Here is an 11,411-nt window from a genome sequence, read left to right on the forward strand (position 1 = left end):
GGAGAGTGTCAAACCCACAGCGAACTGTGTGCACTGCTTAACAAGTTTAATAAAACGTATTGAACTAACATCAAAGTTTGGAGTCTACTTTCAAGTACAACTGCATCCAGTTGCAGACCGTGTTACCCCAGGGTGATTAACATGATAACATTGTCACTTTTCTGGGCCCTGCGGAGCTTCTCACCGGTTTAGCCCACACTTAGAATTTCTTTAGCACTGGGGAGCTGGACTCAGAGATCGGGCCACCATTTTGAAAGGGTGCCCATTCTTTATGTGAGCTTGTGGGTGGCAGTACCAAGGTGCCAGCTTGGGGAGCGACAAGGTGCCCGGGTTCCAGGGAGCCACCCTACACTTACCCTGACCATCCTGGGGTGTTCGGTGGCCCGGGAGACCCATTGAGTACCGTTCTGCCTGGTCCACATTTGTGTGGACTAGAACTGATCGGTACCCGGCTGCAGCCTCCCTGGGGAGGCCGGTGAATCAAGGGAGGCCACTGGATCCTGCGTGAGTAGGTCATAATTAGGTTTACGACCTACTTCCGCGAGCGTCATTCGGTCACATCCATTTGGAGCGGGTTTCCGACACTGATGCCTCGGGGGCTTCGAAGAATCTCGCGAGGCTTGGATGCTGTTGGGAGGCTCACTGGAGGGCTTTCCTGGCATTCTCCAGCCGCGTTGCACCCAAGGATAAGCAGGAGAAGCTCAGTGGCAACACAATCTATCAGCGCATTGCTGTGCTCAGTGTGCCCAGCTCTTACATCAAATGCTTCCCACAGGAGACACAAATTGACCCAACATCTTAAGCTAAAGAGGTCCCCTTTCCTACATCCTTTTTTCTATGAGTCCTGAAAATGCTGGAGATGGCAAACTCCATCGAACCATAGAATCCCAACAGTGCAGAAGGAGGCCATTCAGCCCATTGAGTGTGCACTGTTGCTACCACAGTGTGTCTTTAACCCTTTTGCGATGGACAAATGACTGCGAGTCGACTTTGTTTAATCAAATAGTGTTTATTCACACAATGTTACAGTTAATCAAACACTCCATCACAACAAATTATTTTACACAATACTAAAGTTCATACTGGACCTTAACTTAAACTTTTGAGTGACTAGCAAGTACCCGGACCGATATTGACCGTTATCTATGTGCCGACGACTCCTGTAGTCCCCGATGTTCGGTCCTCGGTCTGGTCTGATGCTCTGGCTCTGGTTTTCCTTCTGTTGGTGGCATGATGGTCCTCGTAGTGGCCAGTGAAGATCACCATGGTTCCGTTGCAGTTGCTGGCTGCTGCAGAGAGAGTTTCTAAGGTGGTGCGACACCTTTTGTATCTTATTAGTTTTGCGCCCTTTTGGGCGGTCCCTGGCACATTACCAATCAACTGATCTGGGTTTGATCACTCTGATTGATCAAGTCCAATCAGGGGCTGCCACATCAATTTTGGGGTGTGCACACACCAGCCATGTCAGAAGGTGTTAGGGGCACCAAATAAAGGAATATAGGTGTTGTTACGTCTGGCAGACATTTGTGATTGACAGTATGTTTCTTTGACCCTGGGATGGGCTGGAGATGGCCTTTTTCCTGTGTATTGTGATGTCTAGGCTGCAGCTTGCTCCTCAATGTTTATTTAAACTGAAGCCTGTTTGTCCTGTACTTGGATAAATTTCCCAACGGACTTTGCAGGACACCATCTTAGGTGGCCATTCAGCCACAACACCGACCCTCTGAAAGGGCGCCTTACTTAGGCCCACTCCCCTGTCCTAACCCCGTAATCCCATAAACTAACCTGCACATCCCTGGATGCTAAGGGGAAATTTAGCATGGCCAGTCCACCTAACCGGCACACCTTTGGACTGTGGGAGGAAATCGGAGCACCCGGAGGAAACCCATGCAGACATGTGGAGAAAGTGCAAACTCCATGTCATGATATGCAAAGATGCAGCTAATGAACACATAGAATAGGATGCGACCAATGAGCAGTCAGGACACTCAGGGGTGGAGGGGTGGTATCTCACTATAAAAGGGATGAGGCAGTCACACCCCGCCTCTTTCCACAGACCAACATCTACAGAATGAGACAGGGTGTATCCTCAGCATCACACCCCAGTACATAACTTAGAGCAAGGCTGATTCAGTTAGACTGAGTTACTACATTTAGATTAGCAGACAGTCAAACTCATTGAGAACTCAATAAAACACATTGAACTCACTTCAAAGTCTGGAGCATCTTTTACTCAAAACTGCATCAAGTGGCAGCTTGTGTTATTCCAAATTACATAACACAACATGGTACCCGGAGACTGTTCAATCTAGTTAGTTCAACTCAGCAAGATCTGTGACGACCAGCGAATGTATGCCGGCACAATGGAAAAGATTCCGGATCCTCACCAGCTCAGGACCTCTGGCAATCTCAGTGCCAACTGGCAGACATTCAAGCAGAAATTTCAGTTTTACATTGAAGCATCAGACCACAATGGTGCGTCTGATGCACGGAAGATAGCTCTTTTCCTCACCACAGAGGGTGATCACGCCTTGGAAATATTCAACTCCTTTCACTTCGCCGAAGACCAGGACAAGACAAAGTTTGGACAAGTTTGACAGCCACTGTGAGGTGGACACCAACAAAATCTTCGAGCGCTACATATTCAAGCAGCGATTGGAAGGTAAAGACGAATCCTTCAACTCATATTTAACTAACCTTAGACTGCTAGCACAATCCTGCAATTTCGGTGATATCACTGACTTCATGATGAGAGACCAAATCGTTTTTGGAGTTCACTCTGATCCACTGAGAGAGCAGTTACTGAAAATCAAGCATATGACCCTGCCAGTCACGATTGAAACAGTCACAGTGCATGAGCATGCTAAAAATCGCTATTCCCAGTACAAAATAGCAGAAAATGATAAACTAGCCTCCCACGAGGCAGAGAGTGTGCAGGCCATCTCCCGGATGCAGCGCCTCAACATTGACGAAGGCGGCCATTTCACGCGCTCTTCCTAGGGCCCGGATGCATGCACGATGCGAACGGGATAACGAAGCGGCCGAAACCCGCACTGCGCAGGTGCAGATGTCTGAGAACTGCACTGCGCATGTGCAACGATGCACGTAGTATCAGGACGCCAACGTCATGACGTGTTCGAACTGTGGCACCGCCCATTTAAAGAAACACTGCCCTGCAAGAGGCAGACGCTGTTTAAACTGTGGGAAGCCAGGCCACTATGCAGCCCTGTGCAGATCTGCACCGCCAGTCAGGAGCCAGCGCTCCCAATTCCGACGATGGCGCATTCGGAGTGTGCAACACCGCCTCCAGGATTCTGATCCCGGCAGTGCACCGGATCCAGATGATGAATGCCTGGACAACGCCTAACGTGTGGGCATTATTACAACGTGTGAATATGCCACACCAAACTCATCGCAAGTCCAGTCAATCCTCGCTGTGGATTCTGAGGACGAATTGCGAGTAGTGATGAAGGTCAACCAATGCCCCATCCAGTTCAAGCTGGACACAGGTGCCTCTGCCAACCTCCTCTCACAGGCAGACTCCAGACGCATTAAGCAGCCCCCCACGGTCCTTCCAGCTGCCTGCAAGCTCCTGGATTACAACGGGAATGCCATCACGGCACTGGGATCCTGCCATCTGCACGTATCCAACCGACACACACAAGCACGGTTACGCTTTGAAATTGTTAAGCCGGACAGGGCATCCCTACTAAGTGCGCATGCCTGCAAGCAGCTGAACCTCATTCAAAGAGTTTACACCACGACATCTTTCCATGTGGATCTTCAGGCCGGCATCGACAACATCCTTGCCCAGTATCCAGATGTGTTCAACGGGATGGGCACGCTGCCGTATCAATACAAGATTCTGCTACGACCCGATGCCAAGCCAGTGGTCCACGCACCACGATGTGTCCCTGCTCCACTGAGAGAGCGCCTGAAGGCACAGCTCAAGGATCTTCAACAAAAAGGCATCATATCCAAGGTCACCGAACCGACTGACTGGGTCAGCTCGATGGTGTGCATAAAGAAGCCTTCGGGGGACCTGCGCATGTGCATTGATCCCAAGGATCTCAATAAGAATATCATGCGGGAACACTACCCCATCCCGAAGCGGGAGGAACTCACAAGTGAGATGGCACACGCGTGCTTCTTCACCAAATTGGATGCATCACAGGGATTTTGGCAAATCCAGCTGGAAGAATGCCAGCACCTTCAACACGCCTTTTGGCAGATACTGCTACAATCACATGCCATTTGGCATCATCTTGGCATCGGATATATTCCATCGCATCATGGAGCAGATGATGGAAGGCATTGAAGGGGTTTGTGTATACGTGGACGACATCATCATATGGTCCATGACCCCTGAAGAACATGTGTCCCGTCTCCAGAAGGTGTTCCGCCGTGTACATGCCAACGGCCTAAAGTTAAACAGATCCAAATGTTGTTTTGGCACATCTACGCTCAAGTTCCTAGGCGACCAGATCTCACAGCATGGTGTGCACCCGGTCACAGACAAAATCAAGGCCATCGAGGCGATGAAGGTCCCTGAGGACAAAAAGGCGGTGCTGCGCTTCTTGGGTATGGTCAATTTTCTGGGCAAGTTCATTCCAAACATGGCCACACACACCACGGCCCTACGCAACCTGGTGAAAAAGTCTTTGAGTGGAAGGCAGCACACCAGACAGAGTGGCTGGAGCTGAAAGTCAAGCTCACCACTGCACCAGTCCTGGCATTCTTCGACCCGGACCGGGAGACAAAGATATCCACAGATGCGAGCCAGGATGGTATCGGTGCGGTGTTGCTTCAACGAGATGGCACACCATCCTGGGCACCAGTAGCCTACGCATCAAGGGCGATGACGCCCACTGAAACCAGATATGCTCAGATTGAGAAGGGGTGCTTGGGTCTTCTCACCGGCATCCTCAAATTTCATGATTATGTCTACGGCCTGCCGACATTCACTGTCGAGACGGATCATAGGCCTCTGGTCCATATCATCCACAAGGACCTGAACGACATGACGCCTCGGTTGCAGGGAATCCTCCTTAAACTTAGGAGGTATGACTTCAACTTGGTGTACACACCTGGCAAGGAGCTCATCATCGCTGATGCATTGTCCCGCTCCGTCACCTTGCCCAGTGAGCCGCTGGAGATCATCCAGCACATCGAATCGCAGGTGCAGCTGTGTGCCAGCACTCTCCCAGCGACAGATGAGAAGGTAGTTCTCATCCGTGATGAGACAGCCAAAGACCCCCTCTTGCAGCGCGTCATCCACAACCTCAACAATGGCTGGCAGAAAGAGCAGTGCCCACAAATTTACAATGTGAAGGATGACCTGACGGTGATTGATGGTATCCTCCTCAAGCTGGACAGGATTGTCATTCCAATCAGTATCCAGAGCTTGGTGCTGCACCAGATTCATGAGGGACACCTGGGCGTCGAGAAGTACAGACTCAGAGCCCGGCAAGCTGTCTACTGGCCCGGCATCAGCCAGGACATCATGAACATGGTCCTGAACTGTGCTACCTGTCAGCAGTTCCAGCCAGCGCAGAGCAAGGAGACGCTCCAACAGCATGATGTAGTGACCTCTCCGTGGTCCAAGGTTGGCATCGACCTCTTTCGTGCAAATGGTCGCGACTACGTATTGATCGGCAACTATTTCTCAAATTACCCTGAGGTGCAGAAGCTCCCGGACTTCACCTCTCGGACCGTCATCAAAGCCTGTAAGGAGACGTTCTCAAGGCATGGCATCCCAATCACCGTCATGAGCGACAATAGCCCGTGCTTTACCAGTCGAGAATGGTCCACGTTTGCCAGGTCATACAATTTCCGGCATGTCACCTCCAGTCCGCACTATCCACAGTCCAATGGAAAAGTCGAGAAAGGGGTGCACATTGTGAAACGGCTCATCTGCTTCCGACATACAGCTTGCACTGCTCGCATACAGGGCGACTCCATTGTCCACTGGCATGTCGCCGGCTCAACTCCTGATGAACAGCGACCTGCAGACGATGCTTCCAGCGATACACCTGCCCAACCTGGATCAGCAGCTCATAGACCGTCAAAAGCAGGGCTGAGATGCTTATGCCACCGATCTGGCCATGCTATCCCCTGCAGACACTGTCGTTGTTCGACAGGCTGCGCCCCGCTCTTATGTTGTACATATGGCTGATGGCTCCATCGTGCAAAGGAATTGACGGGAACTGCACAAAGTTGCCTGCCCGCAACCACGTTCTCCTCCATTTCCATATGTTGAATTGCCACCTCCTAATACCTTGCACCACGAGGCCATCAGTCAGGCTTCCATCCCGCCTGTCAATGCGCCATCGTCCCCTCCGCCACCTCTCCGGTGGTCGACCAGGATCAGACGCAAGCCTCAGAGACTGGACTTGTGAACGTCTGTTTTGTTTCCTCTGTTCTGTTGTTCTCCGTCAGTAATGTCAGACAGACTCATTCACATGTAAATACATTCACATATGCCAACACAACATTAAAAAAGGGGAGATGTCATGATATGCAAAGATGCAGCTAATGAACACATAGAATAGGACACGACCAATGAGCAGTCAGGACACTCAGGGGTGGTATCTCACTATAAAAGGGATGAGGCACTCACACCCCGCCTCTTTCCACAGACTAACATCTACAGAGTGAGACAGGGTGTATCCTCAGCATCACACCCCAGCACGTGGCGTAGAGCAAGGCTGGTTCAGTTAGACTGAGTTACTACATTTAGATTAGAAGAGAGTCGAACTCATTGAGAACTGTGCTAATAGTTCAATAAAACGCATTGAACTCACTTCAAAGTCTGGAGCATCTTTTACTCAAAACTGCATCAAGTGGCAGCTTGTGTTCTTCCAAATTACATAACACAACACTCCACACAGGCAGTAATCCAAGGCCAGAATTGAACCTGTGTCCCGGGCACTGTGAGGCAGCAGCGCTAACCACTGTGCCACTGTTACGCTCATTTAAATCACATTTAAAGATTGCAAAATAATGATGTCCAAATTTCCGTGGGGTTTCCTGTATGTCTATTGTAAATTGTAATAGAACTGCGGAAACCCCAGAAAATTGGGATGAATTTTAACCTGGCGGGGAAGCAGGTGGATTTGGGACTGGTAGGTTTTAGAAGCACAGATATTAACAGCAATGGTAAACCTGCTGACTTTTACATTAAACAGCAGTGCATTGGGCTGGGTCTGTCCTGCCCCCTCAGGGAAGGTGGGTTGTCAGCTCCCATCTGTTAGTCACTCAGTTAGCTTATTATTTAACATGGCATTTGCAATATAGCTGTGGGTTTGTTTTCCCGAGTTTCCTGGAACTCACCAGTGAAAGCAACAGCAATTGGTATGGCTGAAGACAGGACAGGGAAATATGCCAATAACCACAAAAACCTCAGACATGATTTCTCGCATCTTTGTAGCTATTACATCGGCTCCACTTCTGTGGTTTTACTTCGCACTAGTGCTAAGAAGCAGCATGACGAGCAGCGTGAACAATCAAAAGCCTCATTCAGAACCCTGTACCTATAGACAAGTCGGGCTCACCTTCAGCCACTCCCTGGTCTTCTGCATGTCTTTGGACTCCAGCCTGGACTTGCACAGGATGTTCCTCCATCCTCCCTCGATCACCTTCAATCTTTATGCTTTCCCCCTTGGCCCTCCCTCAATAACTCTTGATCTTTCTTTGTTTCCTATGACCCTCCCTCGATCACCCTTGACCTTTCTTAGGTCCTCCTCGAACACTGCTCAATCACCCTTGACCTTTCATTGTTGGCTCTGTCAGGCTGCTGCCCCTGGCACTACCCAATCTCTGCCTAGGCACTGTCAGGGGCAGCTCCCATGCAGTACCAGGGGGCAGTGCCAGGGAGCAGTGACAAGGCAGTGCCTGGGCATGACCCTTTCCCCCCTGAGCACTGCATTCACCTGAGCTCCCCTGGGAGGTGTGCTGGCCAGGTGCTCACCTTAGGAGACCAGTCGAGATTCATTCCATTCTGCCATTGCGCCGGTGTGGATGGAATTTCTGACATGGGGGGGGGGGCAGATGTTTCAGGCCAAGGGCCTGATAATTATATTTTCTTCAATGCAAATGATGTTCCCAATGTTGAACATCTGGAAACACACTTGATCACTGAAGGGAGGGGAGGGCAATTGCATTACACATTTACATCGATATAAAACACGATTTGGCTGTTGCTGTGATATTTTCTGCTTCCAACACCAAATCCGCCCGACATGATAAGGAACGGAAAATCCCGGCCTGAGATTGATATGATTTCTACATATTAAAAACATGAAGGGAGAGGGAGATAGTGCAGGAAAATGGTAACCTAGAAGATCAGCCATGATCTCATTGAATGGTCGGACGACCTCTAAGGACTGAATGGTCTAATCCTGCTGCTCTTTCTTATGTTCTTAGGTTCTCTCCTTCAGCGCGCATTTTTCATTCACCAACTACATAAATTAATCTCACAAGTTTATCGTTCTTTGGGTTATTTTTCTGTCCCTATTGGGAGAATTTTTATGTTCGTTGATTCCCTTAAATTATCTGTCAGTGTAATTTGCCATTCTTAATGCTCTATTTTGAAATTATCGAAGTGAGTTGACCTTGTTCTCTTTTCCCATTGCATTCTAATAATGGGTAAAGACAGAAAGTTATTATTAATGCATACTTTATTGCAGATAAAGTTGGAAATGCTTCTTCCTACATCATGTTGAATCAATATACTGGAGGTGAAAATTTTCTTCAGGCCCATTTATGGATGCGGAGGTTGAGATTGAGGAATTGCCCATGCACATTCCCATTGGGGAGGCAGCACCCTCAGTCTTACCTTCTCATTTGAATTATTGTAGATTTAGGCCATGCCGGGCTTATGCTGCTGGCAGCCTGAACACTGAACAGGAGTCTGAGCTGCATGAGTTGATAGCATCTGGTGCCGCCAACCTGTTCCTCTTAAAGACAGTCGGTCCCTCTGAAAGGGGAGCTGCACTCAATGGACTGGAGGTGCAGCTGACTACCTATACTAACACTGACTGCATGTAGGAGCTGCACAAATGGTGCAGGGGTGAGGGTGAACAGAACTCCTGTGTTTACCAATGATGTGCTGGAGGCATTATTGGTGGAGATTGGGAGGAGGAGAAGAGAGGACAACTTTGATGGGGTTGCTGGGGGTGGGGGGTTGGTGGGGTTTGGCGGCAGAAGACCCTCAAGGACAACCCTCTAAAAAGAATGGGAGCAGGAGACCAGGTAAACCTTTAAAAATATATATATTTAGAGTATCCAATTCTTTTTTTTTCAAATTAAGGGCAATTTAGCATGGCCAATTCACCTACCCTGCACATCTTTTTGGGTTGTGGGGGTGAGACCCACGCAGACATGGGGAGAATGTGCAAATTCCACATGGACAGGTTTGTGAGGGCCACGAAGAATCCGGCACGAGTTGAAGGATAGAAAGAAATAACATTTATGTACAATAGCAGCAACTCCCTTGCTGCTCACTCCTCTCTAGCTGCTTCCAAACTGGCCAGCTTTATTTATGAAGGGAATCTGCTAATGATTTCTCCTCCCTTCTCATTGGGGAAGCTCATGCTCCCAAAGGACTGTGGGATTGCCATTAGTCCCCAGCCAGTGGTAAGCAGGCAGGTTATAATATCCCTCCCCCACAAAGTCCAAGGAATCCAGCGAGGACCCTGGCGAAGGAGGGCATCGGATTTGTTTTGCCGTAGGCCGGACACCATTTGCAAGAGGCGCTGGATCGGGCGGCGTGTAACGAGACGGAGAACGGTGCTTCCACGATGAATGGCGTAACAGTTGTACATCCACGGCCCGTGGGCCTGAGGACTCCCCCTCTGAGGCGTCCTGTGTCTCCATCTCGGAGTCTCTATCTCCACACAGTTCTACAACGACCTGTGCAGGCTTTGAGTGCGGCACCAGAGGAAGATTGTGAGGAATACTCTCCACTGTGTCTGGTCTCTGTGGCTGTAGAAATGAGCTCCGGGGGCGGGGAATCTTTGGAAGAGATGGTCTTCTGGACCGAACATGGTCTACATGTTTGCGCTGGAGACGACCATGGGCTTGCACCTGGTAAGAGATAGGGCCTGTTCGACGAAAGATAACGCCAGGGACCCACCGGGCACCACCAGCAAAATTTCGAATGAACACTGGGTCACCGGGTGTAAATTGCCGAATCGGCCGATGCCGAGAAAAACCATGTTCTTGCCGTTCTTGAGTGCGGCGTACACTTGTGCGAATGTCTGGGAAAACCCTGCTAAGGTGGGTGCAAAGTCTCCGGCCCATTAGGAGTTCTGCGGGAGCTACCCCAGTCACTGCATGTGGTGTGGTCCTATATGAAAACAAAAAACGAGCCTGTCTCGTGTCCATAGACCCGGAAGACTGCTTCTTTAGGCCTCGTTTGAATGCCTGCACTCCGCCAACCCTTGGAAGCCGGGTGGTATGGAGCGGTGCGGATATGGCGTATGCTGTTCATCTTCACGAACCTCGCAAACTCCTCACTTGTGAACGGAGTGCCATTGCCCATGACCAGCGCCTCGGGGAGGCCATGCCTACTGAAAGACAAACGCATCTTCTCAATTGTTGCGCAGGACGTTGTGCCTACCATCTTATGCACCTCTTAACCATTTAGACTGGGCATCGATTAATAGAAGGAACATGGATCCTTGAAAGGGCCGGCGAAATCCACATGCAAGCACGTCCAAGGCCGCCCTGGCCATTCCCAGTGATGTAGGGGTGTGGCCGGAGGAAGCTTCTGATGCTCCTGGCAAATGGAGCAGTTTTGGGCCACCTTCTCGATGTCGGTGTCGAGGCCTGGCCACCAGACATAGCTCCGAGCCAACATTTTAATTTTGGTCACACCCGGATGCCCATTGTGCAAGTCCCTTAGTATCAGCTTCTGTCCTTTTTCCGGGACAATCACACGCGTCCCCCACAAGAGATACCGTCTTCCACGCTAAATTCTGACAGCTGGAGGAAAATGCCCGCAACTCGCCTGGGAGCTGTCTATGCTGCCCACCAGACAGGACTATGTGCCAAACTTTTGACAGGACCGTCTGGGTCCACCCATGGATCTGTGATGCCGTGACAGGCAAGGAGTCCATAAAATTTACGGTTGCAACCACCTCACCGGTCGTGGGGGTCGACATGGGGCCGGTCGATAAAGGCAATCGGCTCAGTGCGTCCGCATTCGCTATCTGGGTTCCTGGTTTGTGCTCCAGAGAATACTCGTAGGCAGCGAGCAACAAAGCCCAGCGCTGGATCCGTGCGAAAGCAATGGGCAGTATTGGCTTATCCTCTCTGAAAAGTCCCAGCAGAGGCTTATGATCAGTCACGATAGTGAAGTGCTGGCCATACACGTACTGGTGGAAGCATTTCACCGCAAAGACCACTGC

Source organism: Scyliorhinus torazame, chromosome 2 (genome assembly GCF_047496885.1).
Source record: "Scyliorhinus torazame isolate Kashiwa2021f chromosome 2, sScyTor2.1, whole genome shotgun sequence".
NCBI classification, from domain to species: Eukaryota; Metazoa; Chordata; class Chondrichthyes; order Carcharhiniformes; family Scyliorhinidae; genus Scyliorhinus; species Scyliorhinus torazame.